Source organism: Cyprinodon tularosa, unplaced genomic scaffold, assembly GCF_016077235.1.
Source record: "Cyprinodon tularosa strain WSP-4 unplaced genomic scaffold, ASM1607723v1 ctg319, whole genome shotgun sequence".
In the NCBI taxonomy this organism is placed as follows: Eukaryota; Metazoa; Chordata; class Actinopteri; order Cyprinodontiformes; family Cyprinodontidae; genus Cyprinodon; species Cyprinodon tularosa.
The window spans coordinates 535,511-551,791 of NW_024039029.1; positions in this window are offsets into that span (position 1 = coordinate 535,511).

The following is a 16,281-nucleotide window of genomic DNA, read 5'->3' on the forward strand; positions in this document are numbered from 1 at the left end:
CAATGCCCACGTGCATGGCAGCTGGATGTTGGAACACATCGGGTAAAAATGAAATGGATGGATTTGCCATCTAACTTCTGGCCAGAGAAAAAACACGTAATATGTAGCCAACATTTGGAAGTAGAATGTTTTCAAGATGACTTGGATAATAGTGCGTTGTGACAGACACCAGATACAGCACCCGGAACTTGATCAACAGCTGATACGTCACCGTGACATCACAAACCGGTAGGTAGTGTTCAGTTACTCAATATTACCGTCTGACAGGATGGTGATAAGCAAGCTGTTAAATATTATAATGCACAGTCCACTTTAATTAATTATAGTAAATTACCCAAAAATTTAAATTTTGCTTTAAAATTTAAATATGTAAAAAAAAAAAAAAAAAAAACGATCCATCACAAATATTAATGTCTTTTTAAGTTTCAAGCTTTAGATAATCTTTCTGTCTAGTTAAAGGAAAACTGTCATTTCAAATTGGAGAGACTCACAGAGATTTGCTGCAATTAGAAAAGTTTTATTGGCATGAAAGAAAAATATTCTGTGACACTCGGGCCCCGGCAGAGGACTTTGATGACCTTCGCTTGGAAGCGTGATCTTGGAAAAAGATTAAAGAAGTCTTGTCCCCGGGGACCCAAGACTCTGGGGTTGGAATAATCATAGGGTGAGTGGGACCGGCAATAGTCTGAGAGTGAGGGGGGAGATGGGGGTGAAAGTTCGCTGGCGTGCTGGAGTAAGGCTGGGCCAGGAGTTAAATGAAGGGAATCTTTAACGATGATCTGCTTAAGAGGAGGAGCGGCCCCAACGTTGATTGATTGATTGAAGCTTGAACTAGGGATATCTCATGTGATCCTGAGCTGAAGCTGATAAGAGTCTTCCAGATTTAATTTTGCTTAAGCTTCATAGGAAGCATATAGTTATATGCACAGCTCTGATATTTTATATGCTAACTCCAGTTAAATCAAATCCACTCCACCTAACTTTATTTATAGACCCCTTTAAAACAACCACAGCTACCAAAAAGTGAGTACATAACAAGGAAAGGTTCAAATGTATAAAAACTGTGAAGAACAGAGGCTGGACCCAAATACAACCAAGACAGATCACGTTTAAACAGTTTTTTAGGAGCATGCTTGGTAAGTCTAAGAGGAGCAGGCAGATAGGCAGGCAAATTGTGTGAGGCTTCACCGGTTCGTGATCCAGGGGAGGAAGGCAGACAGTTTATGCAGGGCTTTTCCTGGCTTTGGGATCCAGGGAGGGAAAGGCAGGCAGTCCGGGCCAGACGAATTCAGAGATCCAGAGGTCCAGAGGCAGAACAGAAGTCAGAATGGGATCAGGCAGGCTCGGTATCAGGAGACAGAATGGGTCAGTTTACAGACGGGCAACAGATCATTTTAGAAGACACTGGATTAATCTGAACGGGTTTGCACAAGATAATCTGTGCCTGATGACTGGTCTGATGGTGATTATATAGCGGTGGTAACAGGTGAGAGCCGATTCTGGAACGGGTGGAGCTGAGCAGGTGTATGGTATGAGTGATCAGCCCAGCATCACTGCCGAGATCATTACAATAACAACAGAAATGTTTAAAAGCATAAAACAAATAAAATGAAATAAATACATCAAAACAAATACAACAACATAAAAAAAACAGAGGGACTCTCCTGCTTAACTTGATTTCACATGTTAGCACATGACATTTGCAATGTTAAGACCCAAAAGACGTTCCTCATTCTCTTTGGATACCAACTAAAAATAAAAAATATTCCATTAGAATCTGCTGAAAAAAAGGAATGGTTTAATGAATTTATGAAATTGGATTAGCTCATCAAGACATCAAGCCCTCATCTAATCTAACATTAGGAAGATCAATTCTTTCAGCTTGTCGTTCAGTGATTGAGCTTCAACAAATGTCAAGACATTTCCAAGATTAGATTTTGATGATTTGAGATGGGTGTTGCTCAGTGAGTGACAAGGGAAGGGGCTTTCCCTACTTAGTAATCTGCTCTGCAGCTTTGTATGTTCTTGCACAGGTTATTGGGACTTATTTTATTATTTTAAACACAACATATGAGCTAAGTCAAGTGAATACATATAGAAGTCAAATTGAAATGTGTGTTGTAATATATTTGTGAAATAGTCCTTAGCAGTACATTGGTGTGTTTTTCTTCATTCATTGGTGTGTTTTTGACAAGTCACCTGTACAGTGAGAACTAGAGGCTGGATGAAAATAGGCTGCAAAGGTGTTAAACATGACACCCTATTTCCATAGGGCATATCCCCTTTACTTTTTAAAGCCTTGTCTGCATGAATCCAAGTCTCAGTCCCCTGCTGTCAAGAATTATTTAACAGTCCTTCATTTTCAGTGCCTTAGGCTTTCTGCGTCAGCCCCTGTTGCAAAGCAAAGCTTCAATGTCAGGGAAGTAAGACCTAAATTCACTGCATAGAGGCAGATAAATCTATTTAAACTCGTGTACTCACATTTGCAAACATGGATCCCAAAGTCTTGGTTAGAAATGATTAGGAATGAAACAATAAATTCATTTATTAAGGTTGCTACATAGGGTAATAGGACACATCTAAATGCCTTATTATTGTTGGTCTGTATCCATTTTTGAGTCCATAAAACGTTGTACCGATAAAACCTCTAGTATACTTTATAACTATTAAAGCAATGCACATTACCGCTATCAAAGTTTTCTCCCCAACAAAAAAAAAAAAAAAATATATATATCTTTTTACTGTGAAAAAGTAATGAATAAATCTAGTTTCACCTTAGAGGTTTTTCCTCTATCCACATTATTTCCAAGCATAGCCTTTATAGATTGGCCGAAGTAAAAGCCATAGGAAGTCTAACAGCATCCAGGGATCACAGCTAACATGCCGAATAATGTGCTTTGCTCAAATGTGACCAAAACTAAACTTTAGTGCTTAAAGACATATTGCTATATGTTTAGAAAAGCTACAGCTGAACACAAAACCCCCATGGTGAAAAGCAGGGCTGGTAGCATTATATTGTCAGGATGATTTGTTTCAGCAAGGACAGACAAACTGGATGGAGCCGATAAAAAAACTGCATGAAGCTAAATTTAGACGAACAGAAGCTGCAAAATTCTTGAGAGTTGGTAGGTGTCTCACTTTTCAACATTCCAACATCTCTAAACATAAATCTGGAGCTACAGTGAAATGCTTCATATTATTGTTGTTTATTGTGTTAGAATGGCTCAGTAAGAGGCCAGTTCTAAATGTTACTGAGGTCCTTTGGAAGGATTAATACAATATAAATGACCTTGAGCTATATTTTACTAAATTTCAGTTCTAATTTATTAAATCTCTACTTGAACAAAACTGGTGCTTAGAGCTGTAACAGCAATGAAATCATCAACATAAAGTGAAAGTGTTCAAAGGTTTCAAACGGCCTTGCACTGCTTTTGAGTTGCTGTATGTCAAATAATATTAATATAATATAATGTTTATATGACTATTTTTCTTGGTTTATCTGTTATTGTTTCATCATAGTCATGGTGAAAGGAAAGTACACTCTGATAAAGACACTTAAGTGGCCAACCTTCACATTTCCTTTCTCACTCCTAGCAAAGCAAATTTTCTTTATTTTTTTCTATAACCCAAAAAGCCTTACAGTTAGCGGATATTTTCTCTCAGATTTATAAAACAAGAATGTTCTGTTGACCATTTTTTTTTTTTTTTTTGCTTCTTTTGCTCATAGAGAAAGCCAGCTGCAGATTACCTTACACGCCTAAATCATGACTGAAACTATTGTAGCTGGAATACATTTAATTTGCAGGGCAAATAGATAAGAAAACAATCATGATATCCTCAGCACAGAGCCATAAAGAGACAAATATAATTAAAATTAACAATAATTCAAATAAGAAATAATGTTATTAATATATCTAGGACAAACATAGTGTCATTAAATTTGTGCAAGTATCTCAAGTCTCAGGGATTTCTTTTTTTCAAATTTTGTGGAATATAATGTGTGACCCTTTTGCTTTTCTTTTTACAGCTGCTGCAATTCAATTGTTTCTACATGTGTGACTTGTTTTGATAGATTTGAGTTCAAAGTGTTTCGGTCAAAAACCTTTTTTTTTGCAGCTGTGGTTTCACAGCAGCTTCTTTTTATTCACTAACCTCTAGACTGCTTCAGCATGTGCAGCAGTGAATGTGCCTGGTAGTCACGTCAGTCAAAAGCAAAATAGAAATAGCGCAGCGTTTGAACAAAGCAAAGATACACAACAGATCCCTGAAAGAATATTATTGTAAGTGCATCAGCACAGAGGCACAGAGAGGGTTGCCAGTAGGTTAGAGTCACATAAGGTAGGCTGTACCCTTGGGTTCCTTAGGTAGGAGTTGCAATATTTTTTGGAGCTGTTTCCTCAGAGGGAAAATAAATGTTGTAAGTTTCTGTATTTTCCTGTCTATACCTGTACAGTAGCTCACAGGGTATTTGTGACATCTGCCAAAGTTTCTCCAGTGCCACTGATTCTTTCCAAAATTGGCTAATGTTGACAACTAACTTTGGCTGTCCATAGTTGTCTTTTTACTTAGATGGAATAAAGACTTGTGTGCATGCAAACTCCAGCGGTGTCAATCTGGAATAGTCTAGCTTAATATTAATTGAATTTTGCAAAACAGGATAACTCACTTCATCTTTGGCATTCAACAGCTGCCTCCAGTCTTTTCCCGTCATTTTTGTTGTTTCATTTCATTAAAATTTTGATGTCCCAATTTATGCTTTTTGGGCAGTATGATGTCTTGCCCAGGGTCATTCAATTTGGGCTCACTATCTTATGTGTTAGGACTCCTGTCTGTGTGGTCTGTGTTTTTGTGTGTTTGTCTTCCTTCCTCAACCAGGCGGCGCCTGGTTCTGATTCTCCTCCTAACACACCTGCAAGGGGTTACCTCATTAACAGAGTGTTCTTAAGCTGCTGACTGCCAATACGTCGACGTCAGAGTGTTTGCCAGTTTTGGGTACTCTAGCCAAGCTGAGTTTTGCTGAGTTAAACAGAGTTTTTGTCAACCTGAGTCTTAACATTGTTTTTTGTCTTTGTCTCTCGGCAGGAAGTCATCCTGCAAACTGGATTTTTCGGACCTTCTCTGCCTGGAAGGATCAACTAAGCTTCAAAATGAGCTGAGGATACAAACCAGAGGTTTGGATCCACTTTTCGCCAATGAAACGTTTGAGCTTCACACTGAGCAAGGGATTTATCTGCACAACAGTCCATTCACATACCGCAAGAAATCTGAGTGGCAGTCAGTCTTTCTCCGTTCATCTACAAGCAACCGCATTCTGGGTAACCCTGTCTGCCCTCCTCCGTATGAGACAAACATTGGAACACATTCCTCACCTGCTGGAGTCTAAGAGTCAACCTAATCTCTGGAAACGTGAGTCTGCTGACCTTTTCTCCTCTTCAAGTTCAAGAATCAATTCTCCCCCTGAACCTGAACTAACCGCAGTGTCTTCCCCTCACCTTTCAGTTCCAGTTGAGCAGTGTTCAGAGCAACACTGGAACCTCCACAAAACTTCTCAATAAACCTGTTAAACTTTTTCCCTTGTCTCTCTGGACTGGTTAATCTCCATGTGGGTCCGAGCTCTTGATAAAAATCATGACATTATGCTATGTTCACACTTAATTTGAGCAGCAAAGATGCACCTGCTGCTTTATCTTGTCAACATTAAGGTCAGACAAACCCCAAGAGCATTGCGCTCTTGAGACACGTCAGGTAAAGCTTGTATCCTTGTACTGCTCTTGTGTTCGGTGTCTTTGCTTGGCTATATTTGCTATGATAAGTGGAAATTTTTTTTTTTTTATATGTTTTTAAGAAAGGAAACGTCAGTGTTTTGAGTATGACAAATAGTCTGTGCAGTCAGTTCATAAATATTATGATTCTCGAAAGCAATCTCTCGCACCAAGCATGCTTGTAGCGACAGTGGAGACGAAAACTCCCTATTGAACTCCATTCATTGTTCTGTTTGGCAGATATATTTCTCCTCTGTAGTTACCGTTTGCTGGATTCTCCTCATTCCTTTTATTTATTTCTCTCTAGTGGCACCTAGTTTTTGTTTCCTGAGTTTCCTGTCGATCAGTTCTGGATTATGGCTTCTGTAATTTTACTTCTTTATTACATTTTGCAATAAATCAACCCTGCCTTTTCAGCTCTGCATTAGGGTCCTCAACAAGTATCCACTAACTTTGACAGACATGTTTCCCTATTATAGTTTATTCTGAATACCTAAATATATGCCATGCTCTTCCTCACTGCAGTTCAATCCCTGCTGGTCAGGTTTTTTGTATTCAACATATATAAACAAATAAATTAACAAAAATCATTCCAAACATCTATATTGGTGAATAGATTGGGTAGCTCAGTATTGCCCACGCATTATGACTAGGTTAAAACAAGTCAAGGCCAAGCAGTGGGTTAAATGCAAAGTTTGGCCTTTCTCTAAAGAGTGCTTTTTATTCAGTTGCTACATGTGGTCCAATAACCTTTGAGCTTCACCTTCGTACATTAGACTGGGAAGAAAAGTACCTCACTATTCAACTGTTTCTTTGTATTCCATAAGATTCAACTGTACAATAATTTATTGTAAACAGTTGCTCTACTCATACACAAGATTAGTGGGTGAATAAAAGTTTTATGGCATTATGTTAGTGTTTTTGTTTCCTTTAAAAAATGAACTGGTATGAAGATATGCTATGATGTTATTAGGTTTTATGTCCCACCTTAACCAGGGAAATAACTAATAATAATTTGAGCATTAATGACAAGATGTCTCTCTGGAAATATCTTAACCTATAAAATCGTTTCTTTGTTACAAAGCAGTGTTGTGGTCAAGACCACCTAACCCGAGACCAAGACCAAGACCAGAGTGTATTGAGACCGAGACAAGACCAAGACTTTTAGGGTCCGAGACCAAGTCAAGACCAAGACTGAGGAAAGTCGAGACCGAGTCAAGACCAAGACCAGCGCCAGTATGTGACAATAAAATGTGAAACATGATCACTAATCAAACAAAATCACTAAAATTGATCTAAAAGACCCACATTAACATCTTTATTTAGTACTTCTGTGTAGTAATCACACAATTTCAAACAATTAATCAAAGTCGATCAAAATAGTATTTTCTCTGCCTTTCATGAACAGTACATACATTTATGTTGTTTTGAATGTACTATTTTAAAACAATGTGCAAATTTGCAAAACTGAAAAAATGCCAATCACTTCTCTTGTTTCTCTCTCATATACAGATTAAAGCTATATTATATAACTTTCCTTAAATAAATCTAGACAGATAATTTGTTGAAAAAAATAGATTGATCTCCTTCACTTCCTCCCTGAGCTACTACTGACATCTGCAGAAATTCAAACCCCACTGAAACACTTGCACAAAAGCCTGAATGACTTTTGTCAGTTCTAAGACCCTGTTGCTGGATATGATGGTTTGTTTTTGACCAAGCGGTGTATTTCTCTGGTTAGCACTGGGAACTTGTGACTTTCAATCGAAGTGCTGCAGCCCGCGTGCAGGTGAAAGGGGTTAGGCATGACAGCGGTAAAAAAAACAAAAAAACATGCATTTACCAATGAGACAGGTTATTGCTTGAATTTGAATCCAAGCATCCAATAAAAAGAAGGATCTTAAAGAAACCGATAATATTCTGATGATTAGCGTTATTTCCACAGTTGTGGTCTTAACCGGTCTTGAAATAAAATGCCGAGTCCTCAGCGCCCGAGACCGAGACCATCAAAAAATTATCTTGAGACCAAGACCGATCTCGAGTACTACAACACTGTTACAAAGAGCTACATTCAAACATGTAGAGACTAATATTGTATGACTGTAATGACAAGTACTGCTGATAACTCTCTATTGTGAGTGTTCAGTTTCAAAATCATTACCTCAGCTATGAAATGTTCCAGTGGATTGATACCAATTGGCAGCCTCAACAATCCTGTCTTTAGCATAGTAAGATATGAATTGTTTAAATCATCAACAAACTTAAGAGTTTGTCATAAATCTCCTGATACAGAATTGAGTTAAACAAATATAAGTATTTTTATTTGCTGTTAACTTGTCAAATTTACTAAGTACCTGCATTGTCTTTTGTAGCTTTTGGCTCTGTGTGGATTCCTTCACTATTCCGCTAGTGAAGGATCCTTTACAAGGATCACTGCAAAAGCACCAGTTAAATATGTTTCTTAACAGGGTATGCGTTTGATCTACACTTTCAACTTACCAGATGGACCAAATTATGACTTCATTCTGAAATGGTTTTTATATCAAGATTGCCTATTAGGAGAGACAGCCATAGACGATGTGGTAATGGACTTCCAATTGATGCTCCTTTTAAGTTGGAAGTGGTTGCCATGAGTGAAACCATGAGATGAGTAAAATGATTGAATTCTTAGTCACGTTTCCATCTGTCCAGTACTCATTTCCTTTGTGTTATTATGTGTCTAACCTTGTGTAACATGTGATGTTCTGCACCAAGACATCAAATGTTATTTTATAGTGTGATATAGGTGGTGTGATATCTCTTTTGCCTTTTTTTGGATTATACGTTTAAATTTAGCACAACCCAGTGAGGAAGTAAGTGGGAAGCAGAATTGTTTTACCTTTTAAATGTTTTCTCATTTATTACATTCAATCCAGGGCAACAATATGTATTTTTACTGCAGCTATACATCTTGGCTACCTTGAATATGATTTATTACTGTTTGCTGGAAATCATTTTTTTCTGTCATTGTTTTTGTCAACAAAGCAAGTAAAGGTTTCTCCACTGGACCTGTTCGTATGACAATTACTTTGACGGAGCTCTTTAATGTTACTAGTATGTCTCCGCCAATGATTAAGTCAGCACCAACACTGACTGACACAACACTTTGCCAGTCAGATCTGAGGCTGGCGCAGAAGTTGACAGCCTTCAACTAGTTAAATAGATTAAATCCTGACAAAACACCCCAAGTGGAAGAGATCTTTAAAAACAACACCATAGACTTGCATCATCTGTGCATAATGCAAAGAGAAAAAAAAAATGGTTGGTGAGTAATAGCACTTTCTAAATCTTATCTCAAAAGCACTCATTCTCACGCTAAAAAAAGCATTGCTAACAATCATTGGTTTTCTTAGAGATATAACCTGGAGAAATATGGGTTTATCTGTATTGATTTTGTGTGAAATAACCTTGTTTGCCTTTTATTTCTCCTTTTCTGAGTAGACAAAGTATAAACCACATTATTATACCCTCCCATGAGGTTTTAAAGCAAGCTGTATTTCTTCAAGTGGAATGTTGTGGTTCAGCTTTACCAAAAGTGGTAGGAAGACAGACATATCCCTATAGCAACATGCTGAAAAGTATGATGAGGCTTGATTGTTGCTTAACAGATAGTCTGAACATCTCAGTCACTATGGTTAGAGAACAGAAAACAAAGTTTTGGCAGATTGCCTGGGGAATGTCCTGGAATGACACCCAGTCTTGGAGTCCAGTGTTGCAGAAACCTTAAAGGTCTGCAGGGACGGAGGTCTGGAGGCCAATCAGGAAGGACTGTTGACCCCCAGCCGATACATTGGAGCTCTAAATGGAAACTTGTAATCCGCAGCGGTAGAGCTGGCTCTTGATTTTAAAGGTGGTATGTAGCTGGCTCTGGTTTTCAAAGGCATCAAGAACCAGGAACAAGACCTTGAGCAAGCATAAAGTAGTCCAGGTATGGGTAGAAGAAAGAGTGGGAAGCGTCCTGGGAACTGTATCCAGATCTAGAAAGGGGGGCTATGTCTCACCAAATGATTGCCTAGTGCCTGGAATTAAGGTGCTTCGAACTGGATAACAGACAGATTCTGAAATTTTTCCAGTTGGTCAGAAAACCTAAGACAGAATGATGAAAGGAAACTCAAATCGCAACACAGGATCTAAAATAATCAAACCAGACCAGTGGTTCCCAAACTTTTGCAGGTAGCAGCCGTGATTACAAGAAAGTTTTGCTCTCTGCCAATTGCCCCTCTGCACAACAACCAACCTTTTCAACAGCTGAACAAAGAAAAGCCAACTACTGCAATAATAATCACAACACCACAGTATCTCAACAGATCACAAACATATTGAAACACTTGAGCTTAAAGGTACACTATGCAACCGGTGTTGATTTACTAGCGAGGCTCCCTCCAGAGGGCGAAAGTAAAAGTGCACTGTCGTAAATATGCACAGCTGTTCTCCTGGTTTCTCCGTCAAGCCAGGCGCGGTTGTTTTGAGCTTAGCAGCGAATGACTAACGCTGCGTTCACACTGGACGTAGCTGGCGCGACAGAAGCAGCGAGTTTACATGCAAAGTCAATGGTTGACGCGCGTCAAGGCGCAGCAAAAGGTCCCGCGGCGTGTTTTGAGCACCAGGCGCAGCACGTCTGAGCAGCTGAAGCAGTGCGTCGGGTGCGTTTAACGCAGGGAGAGAGACACAGCGCTGATGATCACTCCTCTTAAACAGTTTATTGACGCCTAAATTAACTTAAAATGCAGAAATCTGCCGGCAGAATATGCAGTTTGGATTATTTAGATGAAAAACACCTACCAGCTGCCGCGGTGAACCGCTGGTATGTGGGGGTCTGAGCGGCTCCGACAGAAAAAATATTGAAGGCAGGATAATAATCTGAATGAACTGACTGCACTGATTACGTTTTCAGGTGTATTTTCTCACTTAAACACATATTAAAACTACTTTATTCCCACTGATCACAGCAAATATAGCTGCAAGGCAGAGAAAGGATAGTGAAGCTCCGCCCAATGCGCCTCAGACACACTTTTGCACCGCGCAGCCAGAGCAGCAAAGCTGCGCGTCAGAACTAACTGGTACAAGCAGCAGACGCGATTTTGCTGCTTTTGCTGCGTGAACGTAGCATAACTGCACAAAGATTGCCACTGTGCTAGCAACGAGCATGCTTTTAACTGGGGGCGTGTAGCAGTTCTCGCCGTAAAGCTAGACTGACTCTCACGAGACTTCTGAGCCTGTGGGTGCGGGTCGGTGCTCCTGCAGTTGCAAGTGCAGTATTCCCCCACAGACCACCAGGGCGGCCGAGAATACCTTTGTTCAACCTGAAATGACTCATTTAATCATCCATAACGTTATGGAACACATTAATTAACTGAAAAATGTTGCATAGTGTGCCTTTAACTCTAAACAAAAGCTACATCAAAAATAGATTGAACAACCTCTGCAAAAGCGAAGTTGTGGTAATTTAAACCCGCCTTCATAGAGGTAGAAACATTTTGCATCTGCTCTTGTAGGTCACTTTAATCCCTAGTAAAGCACATCAACTGTTTTTTTTTTTTTTTTTTACTTCAACTTAGAAGAAAGTGGTTTATGTTCCCACTTAGTATTACTGGAGTGTGTCTCTGAGAAACCAAGTACAACCTAAAAAAAGGTAGACGGAATAATTAGACACAGCAGATTTAGGCCAGAGAGGCTATCTGTCTTTTACAAATGAGCAACAGTGGATGTATTTAATTAATGAACCTTTCCTCTCTGAAGTTAAAGGGGAGGATCTGGAAAAGAGACCACAGGAGCAAGGGTAACAAAGAGCCCAGAAATCAGACACTGTAATCGGACTGAGTAAAACGGTTCATTCTGATATATCATCCAAAAGCTTGTTCCTCTGATGAATACATATGGCCAGGGACAAATGACGAGTCCCTCCCTTCTTGACTACATTAAAGATGCCCAGTTCATGTGAAACAGAGGCAGATGGTAGCCTGGAAACCAATGACACAGACAATTCTGTCATGACAGGGCGGGAGAGAAATAAATCAGATCTCACAATGACTTATACAATCTTTTTGGGAGAAACATTTACACAGAGTTATGATATGAGGTACTTTAGTTCATTATTTTTTAGCTGTGAATATATCAAATGTGATAAAATATCTTTTTTGAACCTATTATGGCCTAGTTTGTTCATATAAATGTATTAATAGAGCAAAACCTTATTGTACATTTACATACAGTGGGGCAAAAAAGTATTTAGTCAGCTACCAATAGTGCAAGTTCTCCCACTCCAAAAGATGAGAGAGGCCGGTAATTTTCATCATAGATATACCTCGACTATGAGAGACAAAATGAGAAAAAAAAAATCCAGAAAATCACATTGTCTGATTTTTAGAGAATTTATTTGCAAAATATGGTGGAAACAAGACCACTGATACATACAAAACCACTGATAATCACTGATCTCACCCCGTGGGGTCAAAATTATCACAAGAACGGTGAGTAAAAATCCCAGAACCACATGGGGGGACCTAGTGAATGACCTGCAGAGAGCTGGGACCAAAGTAACAAAGGCTACCATCAGTAACACACTACGGACCCAAATCCTGCAGTGCCAGACGTGTCCCCCTGCTTAAGCCAGTACATGTCAAGGCCCGTCTCAAGTTTGCTAGAGAGCATTTGGATGATCCAGACGATGACCAGGAGAATATCATATGTTCAGATGAAACCAAAATAGAACTTTTTGGTAAAAACTCTACTCGTCGTGTTTGGAGGAGAGAGAATGCTGAGTTGCATCCAAAGAACACCATACCTACAGTGAAGCATGGGGGTGGAAACATTATGCTTTGGGGCGGTTTTTCTGCTAAGGGACCAGGACGAGTGATCCGCGTGAAGGAAAGAATGAATGGGGCCATGTATCATCAAATTTTTAGTGAAAACCTCCATCCATCAGCAAGGGCATTGAAGATGAAACGTGGCTGGGTCTTTCAGCATGACAATGATCCCAAACACACCACCCGGGTAACGAAGGAGTGGCTTCGTAAGAAGCATTTCAAGGTCCTGGAGTGGCCTAGCCAGTCTCCAGATCTCAACCCCATAGAAAATCTTTGGAGAGAGTTGAAAGTCCGTGTTGCCCAGCGACAGCCCCAGAACATCACTGCTCTAGAGGAGATCTGCATGGAGGAATGGGCCAAAATACCAGCGAAAGTGTCTGAAAACCTTGTGGAGACTTACAGAAAACGTTTGATCTCTGTCATTGCCAACAAAGGGTATATAACAAAGTATTGAGATTAACTTTTGTTATTGACCAAATACTTATTTTCCACCATATTTTGCAAATAAATTCTTTAAAAATCAGACAATGTGATTTTCTGGATTTTTTTTTCTCATTTTGTCTCTCATAGTTGAGGTATATCTATGATGAAAATTACCGGCCTCTCTCATCTTTTTAAGTGGGAGAACTTGCACTATTGGTGGCTGACTAAAAACTTTTTTGCCCCACTGTAGTAGTTAAAGGGGTAATGCACTGAACAAACAATTGTGGCTCACTTCCCAGGTCATCATTTGTCCAAAACCCATTACTATTATGCAGATATCTAGTATTGCAAGGTTTTATTGGGTAGAAAAACAAATCAAAATATTATAATGAAAAAATGCATTTACTGTAAGTTGTAAAATAAGTGTAATAAATTAGATAAAAAAAAAAAAAAAAAAAAAAAAAAAAAAAACTCGGACTCCAGAAAGTGGCAAACAGTAAAACATATTTGACAATTTCTGCAAGAATTCAGCATCAGAGTTTTGTTACAATGATGGTTGGTCTAAAAGCAAATTTGGATGAAAGTCTTTGCCGGCTTTTTACAAAGTTTGTAACTTTACACATATTCACCCATTAATTCTGAATTTTGTTCGTTTAAAAGAGTTGAAAATGTTTGAAGATGTGCTATAATCAATATAACCTTTCCACTCTAGCACTTTGTCACTCCAAACTTATATGAATATAATCAATGGTGTGAAAATTCTGTTTTTTTTTTGTTTTTTTTTTATAATGTTATACTTACCTGTTTTTTTCCAGACTGGATTTTCTTTATTTTCATATTTTTATTTTCTTGTTTGGATAATTATTTTAAAAAGTTGTGTTTAAAAAAAATGTTTGCTTTTTAACCCCTTGTCATCACTTTTTAAATCAAGATGATACAAACCTGTTTTGAATAAAATAGAAATACTTAGGTTGAAATTGAAAATTCAAAAATAATATTGGTCAGATCTCAAACTAGTTTAAAATCTACCAGTGTATTTTTTAACTAGCCATGTTTAAGGTAGCAAAGAATTAACAACAGTATGTTTAATCGGGACATTTCAGAGACACACAATTTCTAAATTGTACCTATCAGTATGAAGTAGTGTAAAGGCTCTCAAAAAGTACCACATCATTTCCTTTGCCTTTTGTACCTCTACTTCCTCAGCAGATGGCCGCTCAGACTGAATCTGGTTCTGCTGGAGGTTTCTTCCTGTTAAAAGCGAGCTTTTCCTCTCCACTGTCTACAAGCATGCTTAGTGTGAAGGATTGCTGAAGAGTCAATGAGTCGATGCAATAAACTGGTTTTCCTTAGATAGAAAACGTTGAATAAATTTGACTGCATGTAAAATGCCTTGAGATGACATGTGTTGTGAAATGGTAGCCCAATAAACTAGCCCCACCCGCCAGCGACTGAAATCATTTCTAGAACTGGGGAGCCAATCACAACGCAGAGATGTGTTTTAAATTTTTGGACGCAAAGGGAGCAGGGTTTTGAGGGCAGGACGACAAAGCTGCGTGATGCTGGAGAAAGCGCAACAAGGAAGATGGCAATTTTGAACAGTACCATGCACTGCGGCAGCAGCAGCTGTCAATGAGCACTCCATTGAAAGGTAAAAGTTCTCTTTTTTGTTGCTGTTGTTCAATAAAAGTAAGTTTGAAGATCATTTGAGGTGAGAATATTATACTTTATACTATATGGTCAATTTATCGATTTAATGCGTAATTAAAAAAACGATTTCCGAAGTTGGGAGGTAGTAGATAGTCCATCACGAACTACACTCCATACCAGTAAGTGGCGGTAATGCTACTAAACATTTGTTGCCAACCACCAATAAACCCAAGAAGAAGAAGAAGAAGTTGGGACGACCGTGGCAACCAGCTTTCTGTCGCGCTTACTACGTCACAGTCAGTTGTGCTCATTGGTCAGAGCATTGGCCAATAGGCACAGACATGGTTTGAAAAACAACGGGTTGTTCTCATCAACAACCTTCCGATGTCTCATTCATCGGGGCCAGAATAAATTACACATTGGTGAAAATTGGTGCTATACAAATAAATTGAAATCAATTTCCTGATCTAAAGCACATCAAGCCTCACATGACTCCTACTGTATGAGGTCACTTTTTATGTTTCCTCAGTGAAACAGAGCCTGGGAAAACATGCCATCAATGACAGTTTTTAAGGTAAAACCCACTGCTGTTCAAAAGGAAAACAGATGCACATCTTATAATTCCCCCAAAGTTCTTGATGATTATTGCTAAAATAAGCTGTGAACTCAACATGTTGACAAACGTGGAGCTAGCTAAAAGGTTTGCATTCAACTAAAAATATAACTAAAATATTAATTCAGATAAAGAATATCATAGCTGCAGTCAAAAGTGTGATGGTCTTGGGGTTCCTATTCTTTCTGGATCTAGACCACTCGCATCAATTGATGGAACAATAAATTACGCATTCTGGCAGAGGAATCTGAATGAGACTCTCAGTCTTAACCTCAAACACCCTCAGGTTATACAGCAAAACAATGATCCGCAGCCTACCAGAGTAACTAAATGCCAGTTATTGCAAAAGCTTGATCGCATGGGTGTGCTAATGAACCCTCTAAACTTAATGACAAGTCATTAGGTTTAAGAGGAAGTTAATTTTTCCATAGGACCATTTTGGATTGGATAGCTTCTTTCCCATGAGATGATAAATCATAGTTTAAAAGAAGCTTCTAATGTTTAAGAATGTCTTTAATCTGAAATGTCTGACTGTGAAAAAAAAACTTAAAACAGAAGAAGGTGAGGGAGAAGGTTACTCTATACAGTACTACAAAAGCTGGAATAAGCAATAAATGGATGGATTCATCAAACCTCGTATCTTCATACCTTATGACCTATTGACTAAGCATGCCTGTCTGAACTGTACCATCTCAGATTTTTTTGCCACAAATAATGCCCACTTTGACTCAGAGTCGAGATCCAGTGTTAATGAGCTTTGCTGGGTTGTTCCACTCCATTGCCAAGATGATTGGAGAAACTCTCCTGCATCACCTCAGACATTCAACAGCAGATGCTCAGATGTGCCTGATAGAACAGCAGAGGATGTCAAAGGGATTGAGTCTGATCCCAGGCCTGTGAGATGAAAAATTCAATAGATAGCAGCAGTTTGGTAGCCTAGCCCAGTTTAATCTTTCTGTTTCCTGCCCCCCCCCCCCCCCCCCCCCCA